This window comes from Cnephaeus nilssonii (assembly GCF_951640355.1).
Source record: "Cnephaeus nilssonii genome assembly, chromosome: 11".
Taxonomy (NCBI): domain Eukaryota; kingdom Metazoa; phylum Chordata; class Mammalia; order Chiroptera; family Vespertilionidae; genus Cnephaeus; species Cnephaeus nilssonii.
This window is the reverse complement of record NC_137082.1, coordinates 35,351,685-35,375,409: the sequence shown is the minus strand read 5'-3', so window position 1 is coordinate 35,375,409 and position 23,725 is coordinate 35,351,685. Positions and strand designations below refer to the sequence as shown.

General features: G+C 41.6%; 1 pseudogene across 1 annotated transcript; it reads right to left on the bottom strand.

Annotated features, from left to right (window-relative positions):
- Positions 1-11,562: 11,562 nt before the first annotated feature.
- On the bottom strand, positions 11,563-12,999 carry LOC307107801 (tubulin alpha-1C chain-like; annotated as a pseudogene). The gene has a single exon. The product of its transcript is annotated as a tubulin alpha-1C chain-like (transcript).
- Positions 13,000-23,725: the final 10,726 nt, after the last annotated feature.

The window sequence follows — 23,725 nt, the reverse complement described above, 5'->3', positions numbered from 1 at the left end:
GTTTCCATCTCTCTCTCCCTCTCCTTTCCTCTCTGGAATAAATAAAAAATATATCTAATTTTTTTTTTAATTTAAAAAGAGAGAGAGAGAGAAAGGGAGAGGAAGAGAAACATTGATGTGAGAGTGAAACATCCATTGGTTGCCTCCTGCACATCACCTATTGGGGATTGAGTTTCTGGAGCATGTGCCCTGACTGGGAATTGAACTAGCAAACTTTTAGTGGGCAGGATGATGCCTGACCAGTTGAGCCACACCGGCCAGAGAGGAAGGCATGAATCTTGAGTGCAAAATTTAAGGTGGTGCTAAAATAATTATATTTTAATGAAATACTGTGGGAAGCCGCCTATTGTCTTCATTAGCAGAGAGGTTTGGACAAGGAGCCCAGAAGGCTGGTGACGCATGAGCCCTGGCAAAGGTCAGAGCTCTGCACTGACTGTTTAGTCGAGACAATGGTAGCTGAAGCAACTTCCAGACCAGATAGTCATGTAAATCCTTACTGATAAGATAGTCTGTTACTGGAATTGCCTGCCTAAGGGCTATAGGTGTATCCCAAATTGAATAAAAGGATGGCAAGGCCTGAGCCCAAGTGGAGTCCTTCCTCTTGCGTTGGGCTCCCGCCTGGCCCCCCAATTTCCAAATTATTATTTGTCTTGTCTCTGTCATTTGCGTGCGGCCCTTCTCCAGAGCCCGAACCCTGAACCACAAGGGACGTGGGTCATCACAAAATACTAAAAAGTAAAAATCTATGCAAATGAAATCAATGATCAAGGGAACTCTCTTCTATTATTCCATCATTATTCAAAGGTCATATGTGGTCTTGGGGTAATTCTCTTATTGGTTCTTCAGACTTCTGGAAATCAGAAAATGGGAAGCCTAAATAAGCCAGTGCTAGGGAATTGAAATATGGAGGTACCAGCCCCATCTATGCCAGTTAATCTAAGATCTACACCGAAGATGGGAGAGCCTACATTTGCTGTTTACTTAAAGCACTCCCCAGTCTGAGGCTGGAAATTATAATTTGGATCTTGGAAATTACAATGTGGATCTCTACCATAATTTGGCCTATTGCCTCTTCCTGGAGAGGCTTTCACACCCTGGGAACAAAGTATAAAATAAGCTTTGCTTCTGTGTTTGATGGGCTAACCTGTTTGAGGAATTAACTCTTATTTTCTGTGATATCAGACACTTCTGTTCTTTGTGAAAGAATGAAGCATTCATTCTTCACACTGCCTCTCCCAAAAGAGTAACCAGGGCCTTTTGTTCTGGAGATCAGGCCTTCTTTCACTTCAGAAAAAATAAAAAATAAATCAATAGGCTTTTGTTTTTGAAAGCAGCCCAAGTTCTCAGAGGTGGTAAAGTTGTGCTGAGAGAAATAAAGGGCTCTTCGGATTAGAGGAGGGCAGAAAGAGAATTTCCTGAGCCTGGCTCTGAAGGGGATGGTGCTAAAGAGTCTCCTATTCCCCCACAGATCCCTAGAACAGTAGGACCTTGAATGCAGATGACTGTGTGCTCAGGAAGGTGAGCAAAAGCACTGCTATTTGAAAGCCTCAGCAGAGGTCTCCATGACGCCACTAGGCCTACAGAAGGGGACCTAGAATAGACCATTGTCACTGGCAAAGAGCACCAAGGGGAGCAAGCACTGACTGTAAGACATCTACCAAAAAGGACCAAGGTTGGACCAAGGTGGATGAGAGCCAAGGATATTTAGAAAACTCAAGAAACGTGACTTTTAGAGGATATGTATTTAATGATACAAAGCTATACCTGTTAACAGTGTTTAATACCAGCCCTCACACTTTCCTTTAAAGTCTGTAGGTTTTTTGGCACAAAGAAACCTCCAACTTGATTTATTTAATTTAAACCTGCTTCTCAGAAGTGAGAGGCTGGAAAAGTTCCAGGATATATGTATTTGGGCATGCAAGCTGCTCTGAGCGTGCTTCACACCTGAGCACCATCCAGTCCCTCCTTTGCCAAGTCATGGAGCCTGATTCAAAGGTAGACTTGGCCAAGGGACATGCCCCAGAAGTAGGAGGAAAGGGACCTGGGCACAGTGACACACTAGACTGGGTACTGAAACTACTCAAACTGAGTACTGAAACTCCTCAAACCTTGTTGTGAAACGAATCTGCCCTCAGATTGCCATACCAGAGCTCTGCCCAACACCTTGGGGAGAAGAGTATCTGAAATGTTGGTGTTTCTTCTAGCTGGAGCTCCTTTTTTTTTTTTTAAACAGGTGATCTTTCATTTTAATATATTTTTATTGATTTCAGAGAGAAAGGAAGAGGGAGAGAGAGGTAGAAACATCAATGATGAGAGAGAACCATCTATTGGCTGCCTTCTGCATGCCCCCTATCGGGGATTGAGCGTCAAAACTCGTGCATGTTCCCTGACCCAGAATCAAACTGTGACTTCCTGGTTCATAGGCTGATGCTCAATCATTGAACCACACCAGCTAGGCAGCTGGAGCTCTTTGAAGAAGACCCAGTAGCAGGAAAGAAGGAGAGAACCTATGACCTATAATCGCTAAATTGGGCACTGGAATGTTTAAGGGAATATCTTTTTGAAATATCACTATGTAGTTTTGGCATAAACTTAAAATATATTCAGAAAAATCTATTCAGTTTACTAGCTAAAATGCTCATGGATTTAGAGCAATAGAATGCTAAGTAAATGAGGTTTAGCTAAAATGATTCTTTTGTTTTTACCACTGAAGACATATTTTAAAAGCTAAGACTACTTTTCTAACATTCAATTATTGGGGGCTTAGTTTATGCATGCACTATACTAGAAACAGAGGCTGCAAAGACACTGTCTCAGCCTGCTAAGGGTTAATATAATAGACCAGGAGAAGAGATGCATAAGTATAATGTAATTATAAGAAATAAGTGATAATAATAAATTAGGTCAGTGCTTGATGGAGATATACATAAGACATGCAAGCACTTAATGAACCTAAGGCACCAGGGGATGGGGCGACTCAGGGAAGGCTTCTTAAAGAAGTGATATCTGAGTTGAATCTTAAATGATAAATAGGATTACCTATGTGGAGGCAGGGCATTGACAACAGAAGGAGACCACATTTCAGACAGAAAGGCCAATCTCCCTGGTGGTCTAGTGGTTAGGATTCGGCGCTCTCAGAAAGGCCAGCAATAGCAAAGACAGAGGGGAACAAGGGTGGGGTTAGGAGGGACCTGAAGGGTCAGAAGCAGCAGACAGGAAGGGCCTTAGACATATCAGATTAAGGAGCCTGGATCATATCCTTGGTCACTGAAGAGTTTTTTAGCAGGGGAGACATATGGTCAGATTTAATTTTATAAACATCATGAGAGCAGATGTGTGAGGATTGATCGATGTGATTGATACATCTGGAGACAAGGAGACCAAAGAAAATAATCTAGGTTAAGGCAGAATAAATACATGGAAAATGAGCACCTGAATTAGTGAGTTTGGGGGGAAAGCAATACATCTAAGCGCCTTGGGTGAAAGGGGATGAGGGCAAAGAAAACATCAAGGAAGACCCCCAGGATCAAGCTCAGGTGACTGTGTGGGTGATGGCATCACCCATTAGATGCTGAATTCCAAAGGAAGAGCTGGGCTTAGTGAGGCAGGGGGTAAATTTTGTTTACTCGAATGTATCTGTGGGATACATGAAAATGGATATATCTAGGAATCTGTTAGAAATAAAAACTACAGTTCTGGGGAGAGATCTATTCGCGTTTTCATGTTATTGGCATATAGATAATAATTAAAACTAGGGGAACAAAAGAGATCACCCAGGGAGAATGGGAATAGAGAAAAGGACAGAGATCCAAGGACTAAACTCTGGAATAGTTTAGGCAAGCTCTAGGAAACCAAAATCATCTTGCACATTTTTCTGGGGCCTTAGAGTTTATCAACTACTTTCATACCTATTACCTTAATTCTCATCTGAGGTGTTCTGTAAACTAACTGGTAAAGTCAGGTGTGATTGTGATGGTGACAAGAATGCCTTGGTCCATTGCATAGGCAGGAGATGAGATTCAGCATTCTCTCCCTACATCATGTCACAGAGGATATTCCCAGCTGTTGACTCAAAGCCCCAGTTTAACATGATAGCAGATTCCTAAAAGGACTTGAAACTCTCGCCTAGACTCCTGGTTCAGAGCACAGCTGTCCTGTGACCCTGGGCTCGCAGGGACAGTAGCAGAGCTGACAGGAGTTCTATTTCCAGAAGCAGGTGCACCCTGCCTGCCTCTGCATTGTCCCGAAGGCAGCACCAACTTCAGCTGAGGCAGGGCTACAGGCTGGGAGGAAAGGAATCCTTTCCAGAGACAGAAGTAAGGCAGCAAGAGCACTTGTTCCTTCCTGCATGCCTGAAGTCAGCAGGAGGCATTAAGGCTGGCCTGGCCCTACAAGGAGGTCTGTGAGCTATGTGGCAAAAGGCAGGGCAGAGATTAATGCAATCAGGTGACTCCTCAATTCTCTGGTAGAGCCCTGACATCCTCCAAGTAGTCTCATCCACTCTGAACATATTTCCACAGTATCTCTCCATTTCACTGTGTAACATTATTGTACACTGTTCATGTGCTCCCTCGAATTACTCAGATTTTAATTTGTGTATCTTTTCTAGGGTTTGCCTTATGCTCAGGGGAAACAGATAGGAACCCGTGAGACCAGAGGTTCCAGGCACCAGAAACCAATGGTGTAGTGGGAAAACCTTGGCTGGAATCTTGGTTTTGATCCTTTTTAGTTGAGTGACCAAGAAACAGTTTTGTTTAACCTCCCTGTGCCTCAGTTTCATCATCTGATAAATGCTTCACAGGGTTGTTAGGAGAATTAGAGAATATCAAAAAGCCCAAATAAATGGCAGCACTCAATATTAGCACTGTGAAAATTTCTATTACTACAAATACCTTACCTTGTTTGTCTTTTTATAAAAATTTCTACCATTAAGATGATTTATTTAGGCTCAAGATCTGCAAGTCCAATTATAATGGGAAACTAACCCATTATCAGTCATTATCACAATCTGATCTTGAATTAGTTTAGGTCCAGCAAAGGACAGGAATAGATCACAAACAGTAACTCTGGTTGGACTGGAGTTGAGGAAAAGAAATGTTTCCCAAACTTTAGTCATTTGAATAGCAGCGTCAGGATCTCAACCATATCCCCATTCTTCTAAAGTATTATTTACTTAATATTTTTCTTTAAATCAATTAACTTTTCTAAAATGCAAATACAGCCCTAGCCAGTTTGGCTCAGTGGATAGAGCGTTAGCCTGTGGACTGAAAGATCCCAGGTTTGATTCCAGTTCAAGGGCAACAGCCGGGGTTGCAGGCTTGATCCCCAGCAGGAGGCGTGCAGGAGGCAGCCAATCATTGATTCTCTCTCATCGTTGGTATTTCTATCTTTCCCTCTCCCTTCCTCTCTGAAATCAATAAAAATATATTTTAAAAAATAAAATAAAAATGTAAATACATTTATGTAAAAAGGAAAATCTATTATCAGTGTCATTGATCATTTTTTTTTTTTTATTGATGTTTTACAGAGAGGAAGAGAGAGGGATAGAGAGTTAGAAACATCGATGAGAGAGAAACATCTATCAGCTGCCTCTTGCACACCCCCTACTGGGGATGTGCCCGCAACCAAGGTACATGCCCTTGACTGGAATTGAACCTGGGACCCTTGAGTCCGCAGGCCGACGCTCTATCCAGTGAGCCAAACCGTTTTCGGCGTATTATCAGTGTCATTGATCATAAACATAATATAGCCTAGAAAAGAAAATTAATAAAACAGTGGCATTAAATTCTAAATAGCTACTCCCAGAAGAAAACTTCAGGTCTATGGTCTATTTGTTGGTTAAAATGGAGATTAAGAAGTGGTCAAGAATGTTAATAACATACTGGGCTCAAATGAGACTTTCTTCTACATGTAATTCAGGCTTGAAAGAGAACTGCAAAGGAAAATACTTTCTTATGATGTAATTCTTTGTTATTTTATGTTTGTCTACTTATCACCTATAATCATGTCCAATATAACTTAATCATCTCATGTATAATAACTGGTACATGTCCTAAACTTTTTGAAACAGTAGGTCTGGTACATGACGGTAAATCAGGGACATGGGGGCTAAAACTAGGACTATTGAGTACTATCCTATATAATAAAGAGGTAATATGCAAATTGACCATCACTCCAACACACAAGATGGCCGCCCCCATGTGGACATAAGATGGCCGCCACAAGATGGCCAGCAGGGGAGGGCAGTTGTGGGTGATCAGGCCAGCAGGAGGAGGACAGTTGGGGGGACCAGGCCTGCAGGGGAGGGCAGTTGGGGGCAACCAGGCCTGCAGGGGAGGGCAGTTGGGGGCAACCAGGCCTGCAGGGGAGGGCAGTTAGGGGTGACCAGGCCTGCAGGGGAGGGCAGTTGGGGGCAACCAGGCCTGCAGGGGAGGGCAGTTGGGGGCGACCAGGCCTGCAGGGGAGGGCAGTTGGGGGAGACCAGGCCTGCAGGGGAGGGCAGTTGGGGGAGACCAGGCCTGTAGGGGAGGACAGTTAGGGGCGACCAGGCCTGCAGGGGAGGGCAGTTAGGGGTGATCAGGTTGGCAAGGGAGGGCAGTTAGGGGTAACCGGGCCAGCAGGGGAAGACAGTTAGGGGAGACCAGGCCTGCAGGGGAGGGCAGTTGGGGGCAATCAGGCTGGCAAGGGAGGGCAGTTAGGTGTTGACCAGTCTGGCAGGGGAGTGGTTAGGGGGTGATCAGGCTGGCAGGCAGAAGTGGTTAGGGGCAATCAGGCAGGCAGGCAGACAAGCGGTTGGGAGTCAGAAGTCCTGGATTGTGAGAGGGATGTCCCAGATTGGAGAGGGTGCAGGTTGGGCTGAGGCATATTACATATGTCCTCCTTCTCCCCCAGTGACCCCTTCTAGCCTGCCCCCCTCCCATGCACAAATTTCATGCACCAGGCCTCTAGTAAGTAATAAAAGAAAATAAACTGGAGAATCTTCCAAGGCCAGCTTTGCTTCCTTTATAAGTTTGTATAAATGCTTTTACAACCTTGTATAAGATTTCTCTTTTTGGATCTTCTCTAGCACCTAGATAGGGTGGCATACATAATATATGCTCAATAGATACTTGGAGCTGACTGACTGAATAAATTTGTATTATTAGAACAAGTTATCCAAACTGGACCCTGGGAGCCCAAGAGGGACATGGTTTTTCTGAAAGGTATTTCCTCATCTCCCACCTCCAACTGATACCAGGTTCAGCCTAAAGTCTAGGCAAGTTGTGGACATGCCATGCACCAGCAGAGTAGAATAGGTTCTAAGGACTGAACCTTGCAAATAATAGTCCTTTCTCTTCTTTTGGACTTGGAGATCTGGCTTTTGATAAATAACTTTACTCGGTCAATGGTCGTGGAGTGGTGAAACAACTCCAAAGTAGCTTTCACTCAAAAAGGTTGTTTACAGTAAGGTGTGTCTAGCACTGAAAACAAAACATTAAAGAACACTCTTACCTGGTAGACCTAAGAGACTGGTACTCTAAGTTTATATTCATTAGAGTATATAGTCTTTTTGCACAGACAACATGACTGATGGATACATAAGTCTGTAACTACTACTAGTATTTATAAAACAAAGTATCTGAGTCTCTCAATAGCAATTTGGGAAATTCAGGGCCTTCCTAAAAGAAAGATAAAAACACCATCACGAGACATTCAGTCCTAAGGAAGTCTATCTTTAAGTTACTAGGCCTGTGGACAGGGATGAAACTGACAAATTTTACGTACTTCAGGGTACTCTGCCCTTGTCCAGGGCAGGAAAACGACTTTTTCTCTGAGAAGGGACTTTAGAGGCTAAAAATAAACTCCACTCTGAAAGGGTATAAACCAGCTATGGAAAAGATTTCCGAAGTCTTTTGGCCAATGAATCTTTCTCCCCAGCCTAGTTTAGTGCTGAGGCTCTGTACCTAAATTCTAACAAAGAAATAGCTTTTAATGGTAACTAGAATTATCCATTTATGACTTTCCACCCCAGTTGTTGATCATTTATGGCAACTTTTAATGACCAATTGGTTCCCCTTTGTGCTTCTTCATCAATCAGCACATTCCCAAAGACTACTGATTTTGATTTTCAACCCAACTTAAACATATTCAGGCCCTGGCTGAGTAACTTAGTTGGTTAGAGCATCATCCTGACACACCAAGGTTGTGGGTTTGATTCCCGGTCAGGGCACATACTAGTACAGGAATCAACCAATGAATAAGTCGAACAACAGAACAACAAATCTCTCTCTCTCTCTCTCTCTCTCTCTCTCTCTCTCTCTCTCTCTCTCTTCCTCCCTCCCTCCCTCCCTCCCTTCCTCCTTTCTTTTTATCTAAAAAAGACTGGAGCTCTTAGAGCACAACTGTGACATTTAAAAAACACAACACCAGGGGGCAGGGGCGGGCTAGAAGGGGTCAATGGGGGAAAAGGGGGGCATATGTAATACTTTCAACAATAAAGATTTTTTTAAAAGCCCACAGCACCATAATAAAAAACCGTACTGCTGCCAAGTGTCACCCCAAATCCCAAAGGTAAATATAAATGATTTGGGGGGCGGGTGCCTATTGTTTTAGAGAATTCCTACGAAGCTCCTTACAGAAAAATGACATTAGTAAATCATGTCACCATCAGCCCACTTTCCTGTCAGTTTGGATGATGATATACTAATATCAGCAGAGTAGAATTAAATTGTCAGATTTTTGGACTTACTTGTGGAAATAGTGCTGAGTGAGAAGCATCATTGAACTCAGGGTTCAGGCTTTCGTTTAATCACTTGGGCAGCCTGCCCCCCCACCTCCCCACCGTTGAATCCCCCACTGCTTTTTATGTACCTCGGGGCTATTAATGAACTCCAGCTGTGGGGGCCACCACTCTGACCATTTTGCCTGGCCTCCAAGATCTTCTGTGCTTTCCCAGCAAAGGGGCCTCTATATTCTCCTGCTCCGTGACATCGTCTGCCTCATGGATCTCCACCTCCCAGGGTGTTGCCAACACAGCAGGAGATTCCCTTTGGTGTGAGTTCATTTGCTTTATGGCGATTGAGTTATTACATTTCTAATCTGGAAGCAGCCTGAAATTAAGGTGCAAAAAACTGAATTTTGGAAACCAAAGAAATTTGGTGCAATTAAATTTCAGGTGTTGTCTAGGTCTTCCTGGGATCAAGCCTGCTGTGTGGGGGACTCCTGCCCGTTTAGCCATGGAAGATGCCTGGTAGAGCCAGGATCCAACAGATTGCTGAACTAAGACTTCATTCGATGCCATTCTTCAAGCTGAATCAATACCACCTCCTAGCTATGTGACCTTGAACAAGTTATTTAACCTCTTTGGGTCTCTTTTTCCTCAGATGTAAAATGAGGGCAACGATATTCCACAGTGTTAATGAGAACTTGTGTAATACATAGTAGATGCTCAATGAATTTCAGTTTCCTAACCCTCTACATTCTAGATGGAATCTATTCATCTGCTTCACCTCTTGCTTAGTAGACAGGATGAGGCTTGGGCAGGAATATCCCTCAGGGGCACCTCTAGGAAGGATGTGGGGTAAATACTCTAGGAAATCACGGGGATTGTTCTCTCTCTTTTTCAGATTCTAGGTTACAATGGTAAGACCAAGAAATCCTCTGAATGCAGCTCCACTTAAAAGAAAGCTTGCTAAGGATTTTTTAAATAAAGAGAATGCTTGCAATGTTCATTTCTGAGACAAGCCTATTAGTAGGCATGACCAGAACTCCTCATTAATATAACCCCGCCCAGCCCGGCTGGCATGGCTCAGTGGTTGAGCATCGACCTATGAACCAGGAGGTCACGGTTTGATTCCTGGTCAGGGTACATGCCCAGTTGCAGGCTCGATCCCCAGTGTAGGGCATGCAGGAGGCAGTCATCAATGATTATCTTTCATCAATGATGTTTCTCTCTCTCTCCCTCTCCCTTTCTCTCTTAAATCAATAAAAATATATTTTAAAAAAAGACAGCAGTGTGTCCTGCACTGCCATAGGGCTGGGAACTTGGCTCACATCCCATCTGCCTGGGAAGAGTGCTATTGTTTAGGATAATTTAAATTTCTCTGTCAATTGTTACCTCCTCTGTGTTTTGTCCTTGATGCTTACAGATTATTTGCTACTATAATTCATTAATTAAAGTTCTCCTTTCCCTTAGGCTTAGTTTTGCTACTTCAGGCTCATTGGTTTGTTTGTTGGCCTGAGAGCTGAAATGAGAATGTCCCAAACTAGAGGAGAGAGAAGCAGAGAAAGTGATTAAATCTGAGAATGGATTGGGATGTTTAAATAAAGTGCTAATAGGGTTGTGTCCTCCACTAGATTTTAATTCCTGAAGGCAGGGACTGTGTCTTATTCATCTGTGTATCCCCACTGCCTAATGGGGTTCCATGGTGGCTGTTCAATCAATGCTTACTGATTAATAAATGAATCAAATATAAACAACATTACAAAAAGTTATAGATGTGAAAGTGGTCGTATAGATAATACACACTAGAGAAACTCAGAGAAGAAATCATTGTAGGCCAGGGTGGTCAAGGAAGTTTCTATGCAGGGAATAGGAAAGTTCCATGGAAGAATTTGACTCTAGACAGAGATGGGATGGAATATGGAATGAATATGGGCTTCCAATCACTTAAACTCTGTGATACAAAAATTTAAATTTAAAAAATGGGGACAGTAAACCTATATCATACGAAAAGAGTAGATGAGATAGCTATATAATTAGCACAGAGCGTGACACACACAAAAGAATTTTCTTTTTTTCTGTAAGTTATTTTTCTTTTACTGACCTGTATAGTTATCTCATTGGATTTGAAAGCTGTCATGACAGTATTCTGGAGTTCATGGTATCATTTCCTTCACCAACTAAGATGCTTTGATCTGTCTCTAAGGACAAATGAGATAAGTAGGCATGGTAAGTACTTTCTATCTTCTATCCTTGAGCACATATAACCATGTTGGACATGAGAGACCTTTACTAGGCACTGCTTCTGCAATTTTACTTACTTTCCCACCTCACAAACGTTTATTATTGGAAGAGCTCTTGAAGATGATTTAATATATGATTTTCATTTTACATATTTAAAAAAAGTTTAGCCCAGAGCAATGAAGTGATTTGCTTAGCTAGTTAGTGGCAGAACTGTGAACTATACTTGAAGTCTTTCGACTTCTTATCCAGTGCTCTTTCTCACATATCAGGCTATTTTACATTTCCATGAATATTGGCAACCCAGCTTTTTTTGTGGGATTCAGAGATATCCTATTGTGACATCTGGTTTATCAAATGGCTAAGAGGATCCAGTGATTAATATAAATATAAGATATTCCTGTTAATTCATGATTCCTGATTTCTGCAATATTGGTTATTCTAGGTGACTTCTTGGTCCAGAAATGATTGTATCTGCAGCAAGATGACATTTTGTTATTTCCCAAGATATCAATTTTCAAGTTTGAATACATTGTTAACATCTAATTTATTAGACTTTTATTTATTTATTTATTTCTAAATAAAAACATCACTTTTATTGACAAGTTTGGGACACAAATGGACTTCACAGAACAATAGAAATAAGACAGTCAGTCATAAGACACCGGATTATAACATTGCAGCAGACAGGTCAATACTCTTCACTCTCATCCTCTCCCTCAGCACTGTCTGCTCCAACTTCCTCATAATCCTTCTCAAGGGCAGCCATGTCCTTGTGGGCCTCAGAAAATTCTCCTTCCTTCATGCCCTCACCCACATACCAGTGAACAAAGGCACACATCATGTCAAACTTGTGGTCCAGGTAAGCTCAGGCCTCAGCAACAGTGTGGTGTTGCTCAGCATGCACACAGCTGGCTGTACTTTGGCCAGGTCTCCACCAGGTACCACAGTGGGAGGCTGGTAATGAATAACAACTTTTTAGCCAGTGGGGCACCAGTCTACACAGGATGGTACGCTCAGTGTGGATGGTGGCAATGTCAGCATTGACATCTTTAAGAACCACATCACCACAGCACAATTGACAAGCCATGCATTTACTGTGGCGAGGGTCACCCTTCAGCATCTGATTGGATGGCTCAAAACATACATTAGTGATCTCTGCTACAGCAAGCTGTTCATGGTAGGCTTTCTCAGCAGAGATGACAGGGGCATATATGCCCAGAGGGAAGTAGATGCAGAGATAGGGCACCAGTTGGTCTGGAATTCGATCAGATCAACATCCAGGGCTCCATCAAACCTGAGGGAAGCAGTGATGGAGGACACAGTCTGGCTAAATAAGGCGGTTAAGGTTAGTGTAGGTTGGGTTCTCAATATTGAGGTTTCTATGACAGATATTGTAGATGGCCTCATTGTCAACCATGAAGGCACAATGAGAGTGCTCTAGGGTGATGTGAGTGGTGAGGATGGAATTGTAGGGCTCAACTACAGCTGTGGAAACCTGCAGGGGGGGGGGGGGGGGTGCGGGGGTGGGGGGGGAGCTGGGTAAATGGAGAACTACAGCTTGGACTTCTGGCTATAATCGACAGTGAGACATTCCATCAGTAGGGAGGTGAGCCCAGAACCAGTTCCCCCACCAAAGGTGTGGAAAACCAAGAAGCCCCGAAGACCTGTGCACTGGTCGGCCAGTTTCCGAATTTGGTCCAAGATGAGGTCAATGATCTCCTTGCCAATAGTGGAGTTCCCATGGGCATAGTTATTGGCAGAATCTTCTTGGCCTGTGATGAGCTGCTCAGGATGGAAGAGTTGACGGTAGGTACCAGTGTGAACTTCACCAATGACTGTGGGTTCCAGGTCTACAAACACTGCTCTAGGCACATGCTTTCCAGTGCCTGTCTCACTGAAGAATGTGTTGAAGGAGTCATCTCTCCCACAATGGTCTTGTCGCTTGGCATCTGGCCATCAGGCTGGATGTTGTATTCCAGGCAACAGAATTCCCAGCAGGCATTGCTGATCTGGACACCAGCCTGGCCAACGTGGACAGAGATACATTTATGCATAATTGAGACTTGTGGGGCTCCACAGGGCTAGAGGAGGCAAGAGGATGGTGACAAGGACCTCCCATGACAGGCTACCAAGGAGCCAGGAGGGAAATCTATACTTTTCATTCTAAATTTCTATTAACTTTTTCTGAATTTAATTTCTATTATAAAATTAATTAAACATTAACAGTTTAAAAACATGTTTTGTTTTTTAAAAAATAATTTCCCCCAGTGTAACTTTGTACAGGGGCAGTATCATAGCCAATGAGGTATATCCAAGGTGCTATTATTGCTAATTGAAAGAATTTTTTCATATGTTTATTGTCCATCTATATTTCTTCCTTTATGAAGTATGTGTCCAAGTTTTTGTCCCTTTTTAAATTGGGCTTGTTTATTTTTATTACTAAATGGGAGTTATTTGTATATAAGTCCTTTGTCCTATATGTGTACAGTGAATATTTTCTAGGCTATGGCTTGCCTATTTATTTTTTCATCAGTATCTTTTGAAGAGTATAATTTTAGAAATTTGGAGAAGGAAATAATTTCAAATTTATGGAAAATTGAAAAAATACATGTAGTACAAAAATTGTCTGTATTCCCTTTACCTATAGTTTCCTGATAACATTTTTACGCATTTGCTTTATCATTTTCATGTCCTGTCTGTCTCCCTATACACATACACATGCATGTACAAACACTCAGTTTTTTTCCAAACAATCTGAGAATAAGTTGCAAACTTCATGGTCCTTTACCTCCAAATACTTCAGTGTGCATTTCCTAAGCATAAGGACATCCTATTTACCTTACCACATAATGTTGACCAACATCAGCAAATTTAGCATTAATATACTTTAGTCCATTGTCCATTGTCCAATTTTGTTAATTGACCCAATAATGTCCATTATAGATTCCCCCCCGCCCCGCCTCTGTAGCACAGGATCCAGTCTAAGATCAGGCATTGCATTGGGTTTTCATGTCTCTTTAGTCTTCTTTAATCTTGAACATTTACACAGACTTTGTGTTTTATGACATTGACATTTAAAAAAATAGAACATGACAAAATATGTGAACATTTTGGGTTTGTCTGATGTTTCCAAATAATTAGATTCATGTTATACATTTCTGATGGAGTACTACATAAATGTTGTTTGTTCTTAGGGTTTAATCCAGAGGCACACAATACCCATCTACCCCTTATTAATGATGCTAATTATGACCACATGATCAAGTTGTCTGATTTCGCCACTGTAGAGTTACTAATTTTTCCCTGGTAACCAATAAACCATCTATTGGGACACACTCTAAGATCATGCAAATATCCTGCATCTCATAAAAATTTGCTCCTAAGTTTAATATTTACTGACATTTTATTTGAACCAATTTTTGTTATGATAGCTGCAAAATGATGATTTCAGCACCTAAGCATTCCCTACACATTTAGTGGTAAGCATCAGTCCTTGCCATTCATTCATTCATCTATTTATCTATTTGTTATGAGTTGGGATTTATATTTTTCTATGTTTAATGTTTATAATTTATTACAGTCCTTAATTATTCTGGTGCTAACATTTCAGATATGGTCAGTAGGAGCTCCTTTAAGCTAGCTCCTTTCCCTTTAAGACATGTACCCATTCTTACTTTTAGTAATTCCTTACTTAGTAGCATAAAAGATGTTCTAGGCTCATCTTATACCTCCTGTGTCCCAGCTCTGGAATCAGTGATTTGCCCAAGGAGTCCTGGTTCTACAAAAAAAAATAAATTATACATAAACATACAGTAAAATTGACTTTTTGTGTGTACAGTTCATTTAGCACATGTATAGATTCACACAACCACCACCACAAACAATACAGAATATTTCCATTGTCTCCCAAAATTCTCTCATGCTATCCTTTGGCAATCATACTCTCCATTCTGCCCTCATACCTAATTAAGTTCTGGCAACCACTCATATTTTTTCTCCATCTCCATAGTTTTTTGACTTTTTAAAAATGTCATAGCCCTGGCTGGTGTGCTCAGTGGTTAGAGTGTCGGCCTCCAGACCAAAGTGTCGCAGGTTTGATTCCTGGTCAAGGGCACATACCTGGGTTACGAGTTCAATCTCGGCCCCTTTCTGGGTACATGTGGGAGGAACTGGTGTGTTTCTCCCCCCCCACCCTACCCTCCCTCCCTCCCTCCCTCCCTCCCTCCCTCCCTCCTTCCTTCCTTCCTTCCTTCCTTCCTTCCTTCCTTCCTTCCTTCCTTCCTTCCTTCCACTCTCTCTAAAAATCAATAGAAAAAATATCCTCAGGTGAGGATTAACAAAAAAATAATTAATTAAAAATAAATAAATTTAAATGTCATGAAAATGAAGTAATCCAGTATATAAACTGAAACATGTGGGACAGGAGATTCCTCTTCTGGTGGGTTTTTAACTATAAATTCAATGTATTTAATAGTTATAAAAATATTGAGGTTATCTATTTTATCTTGAATTTTGTGGTTTTCAAGGAATTTGTCCATTTCATCTAAGTTGTTAAATTTATGTTCATAGAATTGTTCATAGTATTCCCTATTATCTTTTAAATGTCTGTATTTTTATTATCTTTTAAAAGTGTATAATTACTTTCATTACTGATATTGGTAATTTGTATCTTCTCTTTTTTCTTTGTCAGTCTTACTAAAAGTTTATCAATTTTATTGATTTCTTTTTTCTTTTTTTTATTGATTTTTTACAGAGAGGAAGGGAGAGGGATAGAGAGTTAGAAACATCAATGAGAGAGAAACATTGATTAGCTGCCTCCTGCACACCCCCTACTGGGGATGTGCCCGCAACCAAGGCACATGCCCTTGACCGGAATCGAACCTGAGACCCTTCAGTCCGCAGGCCGATGCTCTATCCATTGAGCTAAATCGGTTAGGGCATATTGATTTTTTTCAAAGAACTGGCTTTTGGTTTCTTTAAATTTTTGTTTGTTTTCAACTTCATTGATCCCTATCCTTAGGGTTATTTCCTTCTTTCTGCTTGCCTTGGTTTTAGTTCTTCTCTAATTTCTTAAGGTGCAAGATTATTTATTTGAGACCTTTTCTTTTTTCATATAAGCATTTGATGCTATAAATTCTATTTAAGCACTTCTTTGGTGTATTTTTTATTTGTTGTACTATAATTTTTGTTCAGTTCAAAATATTTTATAATTTCACTTGAAATTTTAACCTTTTTATTATTTAAAAGAATGCTGTTTAATATCAAAATTTTTGGAGATTTTTCTGTTATATTTCTGATTTTAACTTCTAGTCTAATTCCATTCAGGTCAGATAATCATACTTTGCATGATTTAAATTATTTTAAATTTGTTAATGTTCATTTTATGATCCAGCACATGGTCTATATTGATTACAACTTCCATGTACACCTTATTTTTTCCATGTACACTTAAAAAATGTATATTTTGCTGTTGTTGGATGGCATGGTCCCATAAATATCAATTAGATGTATTTGGTTGAGTTCTTCTATGTGCTCACTCATTTTTAAAAAAACTGATTTTAGGGAGAGGACGGGAGAGGGAGAGATAGAAATATCAACGATGAGAGAGAGTCATTGATTGGCTGCCTCATGCACACCCTCTACTGGGGATTGAGTCCCCAACCCTGGAATGTGCTCTGACAGGGAATCAAACCATGACCTCCTGGTTCATGGGTTGACGTCAACCACTGAACCACACCATCCAGGCAATGCTCACTAATTTTTTTGTCTGGTAGCTCTATCCATTACAGGGAGAGGAATGTTGATACTCCAACTATAATTGTGGATTTATCTATTTTTCCTTTCAATTCTATCAGTTTTACTTCATGTATTTTGATATTCTTCTGTTTGGGGTACACACATTTAGGATTATTATATACTAGTGGCCCAGTGCACAAAATTCGTGCACAGTGGGGAGGAGGGCGTCCCTCAGTCCAGCCTGCACCCTCTCCAATCAGGGACCCCTTGGGGGATGTCCACAGGGATCAGGCCTAAACCGGCAGTCAGACATCCCTCTTACAATGTGGGACTGCTGGCTCCTAACTGCTCACCTGCCTGCATGCCTGATCGCCCCTAACTGCCTCTGCCTGCCTGCCTGATTGCCCCTAACCCCTCTGCCTGCCTGCCTGCCTGATCACCCCTAACCTCTCTGCCTGCCTGCCTGATCGCTCCTAACTGCCTCTGCCTGTCTCATCACCCCTAACTGCCCTCCCCTGCCAGCATGATCTTGACCCCAACAGCCCTCCCCTGCTCGCCTGATCTCACCCCCAATGGTCCTCCCATGCCAGCCTGATCTCGCCCCCAACTGCCCTCTCTGCCTCGGCCCCCACTACCATGGATTTGTCTGGAAGGAAGTTGGATGTCCAGAAAATGGCCGGTCGACCCAATCTAATTAGCATATTACCCTTTTATTAGTATAGATAGATTATATAGAATAGGATTGCTTAAATGGGGAGGAAAAGCCTTTTTCAGCAGGAGGAGATGCTCTTGGCAGTCAAAAATACATAATCCTTATCTCTGGACTAATAGCCAGCCATATGCACTATACTGCCAAACTGGTCATTAAAAAATTGAACCACTTTCTTACACCTTACACCAAACAGCTGTTGCCCTTAAAACCCCTCCTCAGCCCCCACCTTAGGTTCTGCCTTTGCACTTCACCCAGATTTGGTTCTGATTGGTCAGTTTCTATGCCAGTCAGCGTCAAAAGCTCTGCCTCCTATGAAGCCATTGGCTCCTCACAGTTCACCCAGATTTGGTTCTGATTGGTTGGTTTCTATGCCAGTCAGTGTCCAAAGCTCCACCTCCTAGGCAGCCATTGGCTCCTCACACTTCACCCAGATTTGGTTCTGATTGGTTGGTTTCTATGCCAGTCAGTGTCCAAAGCTCCACCTCCTAGGCAGCCATTGGCTCCTCACACTTCACCCAGATTTGGTTCTGATTGGTTGGTTTCTATGCCAGTCAGCGTCAGAAGCTTTGCCTTCTAGGCAGCCATTGGCTCCTTGCAATTCACCCAGATTTGGTTCTGATTGGTCAGTTTCTATGCCAGTCAGCATCAAAAGCTTCACCTCCTAGGCAGCCATTGGCTCCTCACAGTTCACCCAGATTTGGTTCTGATTGGTCGGTTTCTATGCCAGTCAGCATCTTCGGGCCTATCTCTGGGCCTGATCAGAGAGGCAGGGCTGATCAGCAGCCCCCACAGAGGCCCGGAGAGAAAGAGGGAGGCAAGGGCTGATTAACAGCTGCCATGGAGGCTACAGATCAGACCCTGCTTCTCTGTCCAGGCCTCTCTCTGGGCCTGATCTGCAGCCCCCTCAGTAGTCAGTGCTGGGTCACTATGCCTTCAGCGGCAGCAGTCAGTGCTGGGTCGCCATGGCAACCCAGCACTGACTGCAGGACTGACTTCCGGTTGGTCGAGCCTTCGGTGGTTACGGACCTGGGTTTTTATATATTAGGATTCTTTGTAAATTGACCCTTGTATCATTATATAATGCCCCTCTTTATCCCTGATAATTTTCTTTGTTCTAAGATTTCATGGTGCTTACTTATTATTTCTTCAAATAACACTTTGTCAAATATTAATATAGCCACTCAGATTTTTTTAAAATATATTTTTATTTATTTCAGAGAGGGAAAGAAAGATACAAACATCAATGATGAGAGAGAATCATTGATCGGTTGCCTCCTGCACGCCCGCTACTGGGGATCAAGCCTGCAACCTGAGCATGTGCCCTTGACCAGAATTGAACCCGAGACCCTTCAGTCCACAGGCCGACACTCTATCCACTGAGCCAAACTGGCCAAGGCCACTCAGATTTCTTTTGATTTGCATGTTAATATCTTTTTCCCATCCTTTTAGTTTTAACCTAACTATATAATTATATTGGAAGTGAGCTTTTTTTTTTTTTTTGTATACAGCATGTAGTTGTGCTACTTTTAAACAATCAATTCTGACAATCTCTGTGTTTTAATTGGTACATTTAAACCTTAATGCAATAATTCATATGTTTGGATTAAGTCTACCATTTTATTATTTGTTTTCTACCTGTTTCTTCTCTTTTTGATCCTCTATTTCTCCTTTACTGCCTTCTTTAAATTTTTTTAGTATCCCATTTTATCTACTGTAGACTTTAAAATTTTTGTACGGTATTATACAGGTTTCCTTTTTTTTTTTGGTTTGTTAATCCTCATCTGAGGATATTTTTTTCATTGCTTTGCAGAGAGAGAGAAGGGGGGGGGAGCGAGGAGGGGAGAGAGAAGAGAAAGAAACATTGATGTGAGAGAGACACATCGATTGGATGCATTCCACACACTCCCCGACCGGATCAGGGAAGGAACCTGCAATCCAGGCATCTGCCCTTGATCGGAAATCAAACCCACAACCCTTCAGTCTGTAGGCCAATGCTCTAACCTAGTGGTCAGCAAACCGCAGCTCACAAGCCACATGCGGCTCTTTGGCCCCTTGAGTGTTCTAACGCCCCTTCTTCAAAATAGACTCACCCAGGCCGAAAACCCGACTTCTGCGCATGGGCCACAAAGTTTCAATCGCACTGTACATGTGCACCCACACGTGGTATTTTGTGGAAGAGCCACACTCATGGGGCCAAAGAGCCTCATGTGGCTCGCGAGCCATGGTTTGCCAACCACTGCTCTAAGCACTTAGATCACCGGCCAGGGCCAACCATCAAACATTTTAAAGAACTCTTTTATATGTACCCAAATATTTATCATTTCTGTTGCTCTTCCTCTTCTCCTAATGTTCCCAGTTTCCTTTTGGTATCATTTGCCTTCTCTTTGAAGAACTTTCTTTAGTAATTCTTTTAGCAATGCATTCCCTTAGTATGACCTTCATTTGATAATATCTTTATTTCACATTCATTTCTTAGGAATATTTCCTCTGGATATAGAACTCTGTATTGACATTCACTTAGCACATAAAAAATGTTGTACTTCCTTTGGCCTCCATAGGTTTTGATGAGAGATAAATTATATTCATAGTTCTTTTAACATGTCATTTTACTCTGTCTACTTTCAGTATTTTTTCTTTGTCTTTAGTTTTCAGCAGTCTGATTGTCAAGTATAAATCATGGATTTCTTTGGCGTTATTTTGTTTGGGGTTTGCTGAGCTCCTTGAATTTGTAGATGAATGTCTTTCACCAAACTTGTGAAGTTCCTAGCTATTATTTCTTCAAACACTTTTTCTGTACCACACTCATCCTCCTCTTCTGTAACTTCATTAATACAAATGTTAGTCCTTTGATATTGTCCTCTGAGGCTCTGCTTATTTTTAAAATCTTTTTTCTTTTGGCTCAGATTGAACAATTTATATTCAAGTTCACAGGCTCATTCTTTTGTTATATCCATTCTACTATTGAGCCCACCAATGAGTTTTTTTATTTTGGTTATTATATCTTTCAGTGGGGTCTGGAGTGATATCCTCTTTCATTCCTAGTATTAGTAATTTGATTTTTTTTTCTTCTTTTCTTAATCAGTTTAGCTAGAGGTTATCAATTTTGTTAAATCTTTCAAAGAACCAACTTTGTATTTCACTGATGTTCTCAAATTTTGGTCCATATTCTATTCCATTGATTTCCATTCTTACATGTATAATGTCCTTCCTTTTGCTTACTCTACTTTGTTCTCTTTTTATTCAGTTTTAGATCATTTGATTTTTAAATCTTTTATTTATTTTTAATTCTCACCCAAGTATATGTTTGTTTGTTTGTTTTTGTTTATTAAAGAAGAAGCATTGCCCGGCAGGTGTGGTTCAGCGGTTAAGCATCGACTATGAACCATGAGGTCACATGATTCAATTCTGGTCAAGGGCAGATGCCAGGTTGTGGGCTCAACCCCTAGTAGGGGGCATGCAGGAGGCAGCTGATAAATAATTCTCTCTCATCATTGATGTTTTTATCTCCCTCTCCCTCTCTATCTCTGAGATCAATAAAAAATATATATTTTTAAAGAAGCAGCATTACATATATATTGAAGGTTAGTAATGAGTTAGGCTGGAAATATAAAGATAAATAAGACAGAGGAGGCACAAATACAACTATTATATAATCTCATATTTGTAATGAAGATGTATTTATTTTAGCTCTACTTTTTATAATTTGAACACCTTATCTTTGCTGCATTTATAGATTGTGGAAAACTTTGCTATATACAATGTTTCTATTTTATTTTACAATAAAAAACTCACAACTAAATTTTAAAAAAGCATTAAAAATTATTTTTATTGATTTTCAGAGAGAAAGGAAGGAAGACAGAGAGAGAAACATCGATGTGCGAACTAAACATTAATCAGCTGCCTCCTGCATGGTCACTACTAGGGATCAAGCCCACAACCTGAGCATGTGAACCAGCAACCTTTTGGTGTATCAGAGGACACTCCAACCAACTGAGCCACCTAGCCAGGGCTAAATCTTCTTTTTAAATATAAGTTCTTCAAGGCATAAATTTCTCCCTAACCACTGCCATAACTGCATTACATAAATTTTGATACGTAGTTTTATCATTCCCTTAAAAATATTTTGATTTCTTTTTATTTCCTTGTTGTCCCAAGGATTAGTGAAAGGCATATTTGCTTAATTTCTAAATATTTGGAGATTTTCCCAGATACTTTTTCACTTGATCTTAGCAAAAAGGCTGAGAAGAGATCCCCAGATATTTTTTCATTATTGATTTTAATTATATTGTGGGTATATAATAGGTAAGATAGCAAACTCTGCATTGTTTCAAACTTCTTTTTTTTAAAATAAATCTTTATTTATCAGATTATTACAATTGTTTCTGCTTTTTTCCCCCCATATCTCCCCATCACCCGGTTCCCTCCCCCGCACCCCCCCGTTGTCCTTATCCATAGGTGTGTGATTTTTGTCCAGTCTCTTCCCATACCCCCCACACAGACACCCCTTTCCCCTGAGAATTATCAATCCACTCCCATTCTATGCCTCTGATTCTATTATGTTCACCAGTTTATTCTGTTCCTCAGATTTTTAATTCACTTGATTTTTAGAATCACTTGTTGATAGATATGTATTTGTTGTTCATAATTTTTATCTTTACTTTTTTCTTCTTTTTAAACAATACCGTTCAGCATTTCATATAATACTGGTTTGGTGGTGATGAACTCCTTTAGCTTTTTCTTATCTGTGAAGCTCTTTATCTCCCCTTCAATTCTGAATGATAACTTTGCTGGGTAGAGTAGTCTTGGTTGTAGGTTCTTGCTATTCATCACTTTGAATATTTCTTGCCATTCCCATCTGGCCTGCATAGTTTCTGTTGAGAAATCAGCTGACAGTCGTATGGGTACTCCCTTGTAGGTAACTAACTGTTTTTCTCTTGCTGCTTGTAAGATTCTCTCTTTGTCTTTTGCCCTTGGCATTTTAATTATGATGTATCTTGGTGTGGTCCTCTTTGGATTCCTCTTGTTTGGGGTTCTGTGTGCTTCCTGAACTTGTAAGTCTATTTCTTTCACCAGGTGGGGCAAGTTTTCTGTCATTATTTCTTCAAATAGGTTTTCAGTATCTTGCTCTCTCTCTTCTGGCACCCCAAAAATTCAGATATTGGTACGCTTAAGGCCATCCCGGAGGCTCCTTATGCTATCCTCACACTTTTGGATTCTTCTTTCTTTCCGCCTCTCTGTTTGGGTGTTTTTTTCTTCCTCATATTCCAGATCTTTGGTTTGACTCTTCGGGTGCGGTGGTCTACTCTGTATATTCTTTATTTCAGACAGTGTATGCAAAATTTCTGACTGGTCCTTTTCCATTTTTTGCTATTCTCATTTAGGTCCTTGAAGGTCTCTTCAAGTTTCTCAGCGGTTTTTAGAAGATTCTTGAGTAACCTTATAAATGTGGTTCTGAACACTGTGTTGTCCATTAGTTTGCTTTCATCTATCTCTCCTACTTGTGACATACTTCGATGTCTCCACATTTTGGCTGCCTCCCTGTGTTGATGGAGTGGCTTTGTGTGGTCGGTGACCTATAGGGGCCAGTAGCTCAGCTTCCCCAATCACCCTAGGTGGTCGCTCTTGGTACTCCCCTTTGTGGGCTGAGTGGAAAGTCTTGGTGTAGTTAAAAGCCCTGATTGCTGTTGGTACACTGGGAGGAATTGACCTCCGGTCCAATTGGTTGTGAGGGCCTGCTGTGTCTATAACGGAAGAATTGCTGTGCTGGAGACACAGTAGGGCTTTGGTGCTCACTGAGTCTGCCTCTTGAATGTGTCCCTTATGAGAGTGGTTGAAATCTGGTGTCGTCCACACCAACGGAAAAGTCACTCTCACTCTCCGACCGATGGCCGAGAGTCCCGTAGGCGTCTGGGTCCCCCTCGTGTCCCCAGAAACTAAAGTTCAGAGTGGTTGGGATTGTTGGTATCACTGGTGGGAGTTGATCTCCAAGCCAGTTGGCTGTGAGGATCAGCAGTGTCTCCTCTGGGAGAGCTTCTGTGCTCAGCTTGGATGGGGCGGAGTCTCAGGGTGGCGCAGACAAGCTTTGGTTTCCCGTCTGCTCCACCCTAAGAGGGGCGGTTTCTCCGTGCCTGAATTAATGGCTGCGCGCCTCTGAGAGAAGGCAGCTTTCGAGCCTCTCCCGCTGCCTAACAGACCAGTTTCTCCCCAGCTGGGGCTGGATTTCAGTGCAGACCGGAGGTTTTGTTTTTCTCCCGAACGAGAAATCCAGCCACTGGGAGGGCTGTGCTCAGCTTGGATGGGGCGGAGTCTCAGAATGGTGCAGACAAACTTGG